Source organism: Thunnus albacares, chromosome 11 (genome assembly GCF_914725855.1).
Source record: "Thunnus albacares chromosome 11, fThuAlb1.1, whole genome shotgun sequence".
Taxonomy (NCBI): Eukaryota; Metazoa; Chordata; class Actinopteri; order Scombriformes; family Scombridae; genus Thunnus; species Thunnus albacares.
The window spans coordinates 29,615,695-29,623,961 of record NC_058116.1 but is presented as its reverse complement, the minus strand read 5'-3'; positions in this window follow the sequence as shown (position 1 = coordinate 29,623,961).

Below are 8,267 nucleotides of genomic sequence, written 5' to 3'. Positions count from 1 at the left end.
CATCCTCCTCCTCAGCCACAACACCGGAGCTCGATCCACGCCACTCCATCCCGGATCATCATTCGTCCGCCCAACCTCACGTTACGGCGAGGCCCCACCGCCTCGATCCACACCTCTCCATCACCGCCACCAGTGTCTAGACTCCATCGGGGGGTTTTATTCCTGCATTCATCGCCCCTCCATATTCGGTCACATCACGATGGAGTCTAACCGCCAAAGACTTCATTATCATGCTGTCCAATAAACACCATTCACTACGTAAAACTAAGTCTCTCCTGTTTGAATTAAAATAATCTTTAGTGGCAGCACTGAGAATGACACAAGTGCTGAGCAAATTTACTTTTTGTTTTTTGTTTTTTGAGAGGGAGAGAAAGACAGAGAAAAACATTGGAAACAATACTTGGAACATAATTTGGAAACATTATAATAATATGTTTGTTTGGTCCAACCAATCACACAGCTGGATTAACCTCCTGTAGTGACCCTTTGACTCCCACCATACATGATACTACTCTAGAGCTAAACTGATTATATGACTAATGGATTAGTCAATTGACAGAAAATTAATTGGCAAACATTTTGATAATTGAGTAATAATTTATGTTTGTTTTTTTAAAACACAAAAATACCAAAAAATTCTCAGGTTGCAGCTTCTCAAATGTGAATATTTTAGTTTTTCCAGTTTATATCATGATAATAAACTCAAACATCTTTGAGCTTCTGACTGTTAGTCAGACAAAAACAAGCTGAATATGTGAATCTGAATGTGTTAACTTGGGCTTCAGGGAAATATTGATCATCATTTTCACTATGTTCTGACATTTTATACACTGAACAATCCAATCATCAGACCCATTGATGATGAAAATAACAGTTGTTTGCAGCCTTACAGCGCTCCTATGATGAGATAATACTACCCTGCCCACAGTTTTCTGTGTGCAGTTTGATAAAACAGAACTTTACAACAAATGAGGTCAATATAAACTAAAACTATTAAAGTCTTCAAACTAGATTTTGACACAGAGTCTCTCTTTAGGAGCAGGACCAGTAGATGGAGGATGGAGGACCTGTCAGAGTTCATACTGGACTTCAGTGCAGCAAATTTCTAACTCATTTGAGACCAATTAAATTATGTAGACCCAAATGATATAAAGGAAACCTGGGCTTACTGGGGCTCCTGGGCAGCTTCCTGCTCTTCCCAGTTGGTAATCCAACCTGGTTTAGAGGTACTTTATACTTAATTTAATATTTTTGCTTTCTTGTTTTGATTAGGCTTCACACATCCTGACTCTTTGGATGCTGTGTTACATCCAAAATATTTCAGGATGTGTGAATAAACTTAATCTCACATAATACAACAATGACATATATGATCTAGACACAAAACATGATCACGGTGGTTTCAGATTCACATGGTGCGTATTTGTACTGCGTGGCTTTATACAGTATTATATAGTAGGGCTCAGGCATAACTCGGTTGGTGCTGAACACCATAAATAAAGGATGAAAAAGAGGGGAAATTATCAATCTCACCTCCTGCCTCCTCCTTAAACTTTTCTCTCAGGAGCGAAAGCATTGATTGAAACGCATGACGTCACTCTCACTTTCTCTCTTTTTCCGCCTTTCCTCTGACATCTGCTGATGAATACGAGTAAAAATAGAAAACTGTGTGTGAAAACCATAGGTGGTGAGAGAAAAAAGGGAGGTAGAAGTGTGCATTGTGTGTGTGTGAGTGTGTTTTATTTACAATAAAAGTCTTTGGCCATTGTGGCCACTTGTTTGATCCTTTGTACTGTATGTGTATCCTTATTGTGTGCGATTGGATAATAGGAAATACATCTCTGTTGACATGTTGTAGGCTGTACATCAGGCAGCGGGATCTGTGGCCACCCTGAAGCAAACATCTTTATTTTAATCCCACTGAATCAAGCGTGAAGGACTTCTACTTGTTCTCCATCTTATTCTTTAGTCTTCCCTCTTTGCTATAGTCCCTCACCCCTCCCCTCCTCTCTCTCTCCTTATATCTCTCTTCATTTTCATCTTACTTTCTCTCTCTCACACAGTCTCCCTCTTTCAATACATTCTTTCTCTTTTATTCTCCTTCTCCTTCACACAGATTACTGTGCAGCAGCTTAGGGGTCTGGAGAACAGCCTACTCCAGCCATCTTAGGTGACTCAGTTGCCATGGTAATCAAACCCAAATAACCAACAATGGCATGTTAATTATGGTTATTACTGTATGAAGACTGTTCCAAGAAAATGAGCGATGTTACTTTTCTTTGTAAGGATTAAAGAAAGAAAATGTCAGAGGTGAGGCAGTTTGGACAGCGTAATTCATAACAGAACGTCAATTGCAGAAGTGTTGGGTCCTGCAAACAGCAGAGTCCCTCTTGACTGTTTTGGTGCAAAATGGAGGCTCCACACATACGGTTATTGCCCTCGGTTCTGAGGGGGTGTCAGGAAAACCTGGAGATTGCTTTGCTGAAAAACTGGCCACCATTAAACTGCTTTGTAACTGCTCTGGAAATGACGTTTAATGTACTTTTGGCTAAAGATCCACTGGAACGAGTAAAATACCTAACTGAACAATAATGTGTACGGATATGAAAGTTTAATCAACAACACCTGGTTTGTAACAACATTAAAAGTAATATAGGTTGGATATTTGACTCATCAGATGATATGTGAGTGTTGCCATAGTGATGAACCCACAGTGAATTGTAGACTCTGTAGTTGCATTCAAGCTCTATGGAGCTTTTTCGCCTCTTTTTAACTCATTATTTTGATTTTCTGACCTGCAAATGTGGTTTTCCTGCTCACAAATATTATATTTCCATTAACAGCAAAAAGCTCAAACAAACCCACCATGCACCAACATCAAATGGCAGGCACAGGATGTTAGCAGCTAGCTGGTGAAGTCAGTGGAGCATTTAACAGCTAAAGAGACAGATATCTTTCTCAGAATTTAGTTGAGACCAAAACCGAGCTAAAAGGAGATGGATATTGGACTTAAATGAATCATATTAACTTGAACACACTTGATGAATGCTGCTCCATGTGAGTTGGATGTGTAAACAGTCAACTGTTTGCTAACATTACATTAGCCGTACCTACTTTAAAAGGTGGTTATATGTCAGATGTTGTGTCTTAAGCTAGTTCCAATGCCCCCAAATAGCTAATTAAGCAGCTTTAAGGAGTTGATAATATGAAAGAATATTAACTTCGTCCACAACCACATGTACAAACTTGTGGTTGTTTCAGGTCTTCAGTTCTGGAAGTAAATATAATCTGTGATTTTGACTAACACAAGCTTTTAGTGAACATTTTTACATCTGCTAAAGTTCACAAACATCTCAGTGATGCAATACTTTCTCATAATTCTTTCCACATTTGTCTACTTTGTCCATCTTGTAAACTGCAGTGAAACCTTTGTCATATTTGTTATTGATTATGGTTGTTAGCAGATGATAAACAGCACAGTTACAAAATCTCTATTCATTCTGGAGCATGATATTTTTTTTTTTTGTATCTCTCCCAGGTTCTAATGGAGCTAATGTACTATATCTGCTTCCTGTGGGCTGTTCGATAACCGTCCCTGCGGGGCTAGCACACGTCAGTAAACATCTTCAAATGATATTCAGGCTCTTAAGTCTTTTCAAAAGACTTTCATAACATCCATGTTTACCACAGTGGAGGGCCTACACTGACAGTGAACAGGATCGAGGGAAGCGGAGAGACGGAGATGTGAGGAAAAAAAAACAGGAGGTGGCTCAACAAGACGAAGCTTTGCCATTTTCAAACCGTCTGTTCCTCTCACATCCAGCCATTATCAGCGTTAGCATCTCCCAGTCAGCTTTCTGGCTAATTAGATCCAATGATTTCTCTGTTTGTGTGTGTGTGTGTGTGTATGTGTGTTAATGCTGTTGCCATGGCGATAGTCTTCCTCTATTACCCCACTGACAGAACACTAGCAACTTGCCACCTTTCATACACCCACGTTAGGTTTGCTAATGTGCTACTTACTATACTTACTGTCTGGCTGCATTTGCTTATTTGTTTATGCTCGACATTAACCAGACATTTTCTAGGTGTGTTATCACAACTCTGAGGAATTTGTGCATGTATGTAGGTCATTTAAAGGTTTCATATAAACAGAGGAAGTTGATGCCATGATGGAACTCGTTTTTGCACTAAAGCTGCAGTCAATCCGAGCAGCTATATTCCAGCGAAGCACAAAACTTCTTTTCTGCCATTGATTGGAGGTTGAGATGCAAATGTCAGGGTCACAGATTTAGGCGGAGAAGCACAAGGGTCAAAGCCCGGAGAGGTGTGTGTGTGTGTGTAGTCTTTTCTCTCCTTGCAGTGGGATAAAATAAAAGCACTGTGTTTGCTGGGGAGAGTCACTGGGAGGGGAAGGGCGTCGCCGGGATGGTTTAAGCCGCTGTCAGTCAACGTCACTCCCCGCTATTTAGATTCCAATTACACCTGTCAGCTCAGTCTGAGCCCTCATCTGTCTCTCTCGTTCTCTCTCTCTCTCTCTCTCTCTGTCCCTCTGCCTCTTTTAAACCCCCGCACACTCAACTTCTCTGTGTTCAACAAGACTATGCGCTCATTCTTTTTCTTTTCTTTATTCATCTGTAACCTCCCTCCGTGTCAGTCAGTATTACCGTCGCCTCGATCCTCTACCCCACTCGCGCTCCGTATTCACTGCCGCTTTAATCCTGTTCGTTTTATATTACCTTACACGACGAGAGGATGCAGAAGTTTCATTCAGACACGGTGATGGGAAAACAGTAAAGTGATGTCTGGTGTTGGAGTGGTAGCTACCACGCTGAAACTAGTAGTTGAGGTGTCTGGTCATTTGCCCAAACTGACAGAAGGATAGACAGCCTAAGGCATAGATGCATGGATATGTTGGGGGGGGGCGGTGGATGGTTGGATTAGAGATTTGATACTCAACTTGAACCCAATTAGGCTCAACCATGACCAGAGGGGAGCAGGCAGAGTGAGCAGCTGCTGCATTTGTGGTAATATTATAAACTGAACATTTTCAGATGGGGGATGTAGGGTATCTTAAGGCCCTGTCTTGTGGAGGTGGTAGTTTTTATACCTTACATGTTGCACATTTCTTCCACATTCCTTATTCAATCAATGACACTCAGCTAGGGATGAGTTATGATAACTGGCTCCATCTTGGTAAAACAGTTGCAAAGAGCTTTTTTTTTGCTCTTTTCACTGTTTTAGGTAGCAGATTTCTACTTTTGAGCCAGAGCTGACCATCATTTTAGCTAAACTGACAAACATCACTGACAGCAGATTTTATCAGTTGTAGCAAATTAATGGTATTTACGTCAAGGTTATCAACCAACTGTTGGCTGCTGTCTGGCTAATGTGGCTCTCTTCAAACAGGTGTCTGACCAAATATCTCACAGATCACTTTCAATGTTTCATATCTTATGCTACTCATCTAATTTTTTTTTTCAAGTTGTATCCACAGGTGTCACGATCCTCTGTCTCCCTGTGTGTGTGTGTGTGTGTGTGATTGTCTGCAGGTGTGCCAGAGGCAGAGCCACACCAGCTGCACCTCATCTCCGTAATCAAGCCCTTTACAAATACTCAGCCCTGCCACTTCCACTCTATGAGACTGTAGACTCTGCTACCTGTTAGTGTTACTACATTTCTATCCAACTTTGTCACCAGTTTTTTTGCTATTTAGCATTTAGTTCTTGTTGCCTGTTTTCCCATCCTGTTCTTTTGTCCTCATCTCGTCACTCCTACTTAGCTGCCCCGGACCCCCGCTCTTCCCAGCTTCCAGCCCGAGCTGCATTCCCTCTCCTCCTCCTAAAAATAAACACCTCGTTCCCACAATACCCCTGTCTCCTTGCCTGTGTCTGCACTTGAGTTCACCTGCTCCGCCCCTCGTAACAGCAGGTTGTGAACATTAATTAGGCTGTCACTAAAAGCATCTGTTTTGCAACTCCACCCCCCCTCCCCACCCCCCCAACACCCCATATCCTTCCCTTTGGCTCCCTCCAACCTGACCCACCCACCCTGGACCTCTTTAGACAAGCAGAACAAGTAAATTAAGTTTTTTACGTTTTAGTAGCCCAGTGTTTCATGCTTGCTATTTCTATAAAGTCAAGAAGCCATCTTTTGTATATTGATAGAATGGGGGAGCTTTCCATCTACAAGCTCTTAGTTGCTTGGCAGCTGTAAGGCGAGCTAGCAAGAGAAGTCTATGCCTCACACAGAGCTCCAAGTTGGAGCTGTCATTAAGTAACAGCACTTCTGGCAAGTAAGGGATTGGTTTGGACAATATGCTTGATAGCATCTCTGAAACGCTCTTCCAGAATATTTCAACCCCTGGGCGCTCCCAGACCATATAAAAAAAAACAACACATTTTTAATGCATAGGGTGCAGCTTGGTGATGGTTTAGCTTTCTTTTTTTTTTCTTTTTTTTTGCAATATGTGGGGAGTGAAGTTTGTTCTTTGTATGAAATTAAAAATGAATAATTTGATGGTTGGAGTTACTGGAAGATAGTTACATGTTCTGCCAGATGAGTTTCCAATTTGGGTTGGAGCTATTTGCGGAGAGGTTCACCTTCCACAGTCTGTGGATAGGTAGGGGCTTACAGTAGACCTTTTGCAAGGAAGATGGAATATATTGTTGAGACCAGTCTGCCGGGACTGGTCTGAGGTGGTGAAATGGATGTGTGGAGAGAGAGAGATATGTTCCATGGCACACCATAAGTGTGCATCGCTATGCGTAATTGGAGATTGAAAAAGAAAGACGTGCCAGGTAGATTGACATGTTTCTGGATTGCGTGAAATTCTCAGAGGCCAATCCCTCCACTGAGAGGAAGGTTATGGTGACTAAAAATGAGAGCGTGAAGATACCAGTTACGGATAATTTTGCAGTGCTTTTGGGTCTTTTTTTCATTCTTTGACTGAAATATTGATGTTCTTTTGGTCTCCAAGACACATAAGAAGCAGGATTTAACCATTTGGAGACAGAACACAGTCCAAATGATCAATGATACCACTAGAAGTTAGGTACACCAAATCCCCCCTTTGCCTTTTTTCTACCTTTTTTCATCCAACGGAAGGTGACTACAGATTTTTAAGTTTTAGTACTTTTAACTTTAGTTGCTTGAAAGTTGAAAGCCACAGCTAATGAGATTCAGTAAGGGATTCCAAAGGATTCTGATACAAGAGGATGCCATGCTGGATTGTGATTTGATAAAATGCAATCAAAGCTCAAGTCAAGGTGCAGTAAATGATGGCAGTCCAAAGTAAACTGAAGCTGCCTCATGTAGTCTGCATTGTACCTAATGAGCAAGAAGATCCACATGCAGATCAAAGAGGAGCTGGGGGTCAATCAGGGCCCAATGATACATTTTGCCAAATGAATGACATTAGATTTTTATTCATCAGTGTATTTATTTTAAACCACAAAAACTGTCACTTCTGAATATAATTTCCTGTATATAGTGTTATGTCTCAAAGATCAATTAATTTAGGCTAAAATTTGAAGTTGAAGTATGCACCAGATTTTTATTTTTTATTTCTGTCCATTTGTTGTTTGATAACACATTCTTGCCAATCATTAATAAGTTGGAATCTAGATTCTACTCTTAACGATCAGCCATTACGTCGCAGTAAAAGTCACGCCATCTTAAAGTGCCAATCTCCCAACACACTTTACAGCAAGTCTGAGTGGTGTCGATAAGGACAACTGTTTGGGCCATATAAAAGTCTTAGGATGGATGGATGGATGGATGGACGGAAGGCTCGGTAGCAGCCTGGCAGGCAGGAAAATCAATGGAGGATTGGGTAGCTGGCTTTATGAATGGATGCCTGCCTAGCTAGCAAGATGGATAGATGGATGGATGGACAGACAAATGAATGGATGGAATGACAAATAAAAGGATGACCGAGTTGCTGGATTAATAGATGGATGGCTGCAGAGAAGCTTGAGAGTTTGCCCTGAGGGAGAAAAAGCATAAATCAGTCCTGGTGACAGTTTCTGAGTGACTATATCCTGCACACACACACACACAAAAGGCAAGGGAGGGGGCAGCTCAGTGACAATGAATGAATGAGGCACTGATTTGGGGCTAGAGGTTCCCCCCTTGGAGATTAAGGAGGTCCACAGTAGCAATGAATATTATTTTTTTCCCATTTTATTTCCCCCTTTCTACTCCTCTTATATCTCTTTCAGTTCATCAGCCCTCTGAGGTCAGTGCTTTGTGTTTGTGTGTGTATG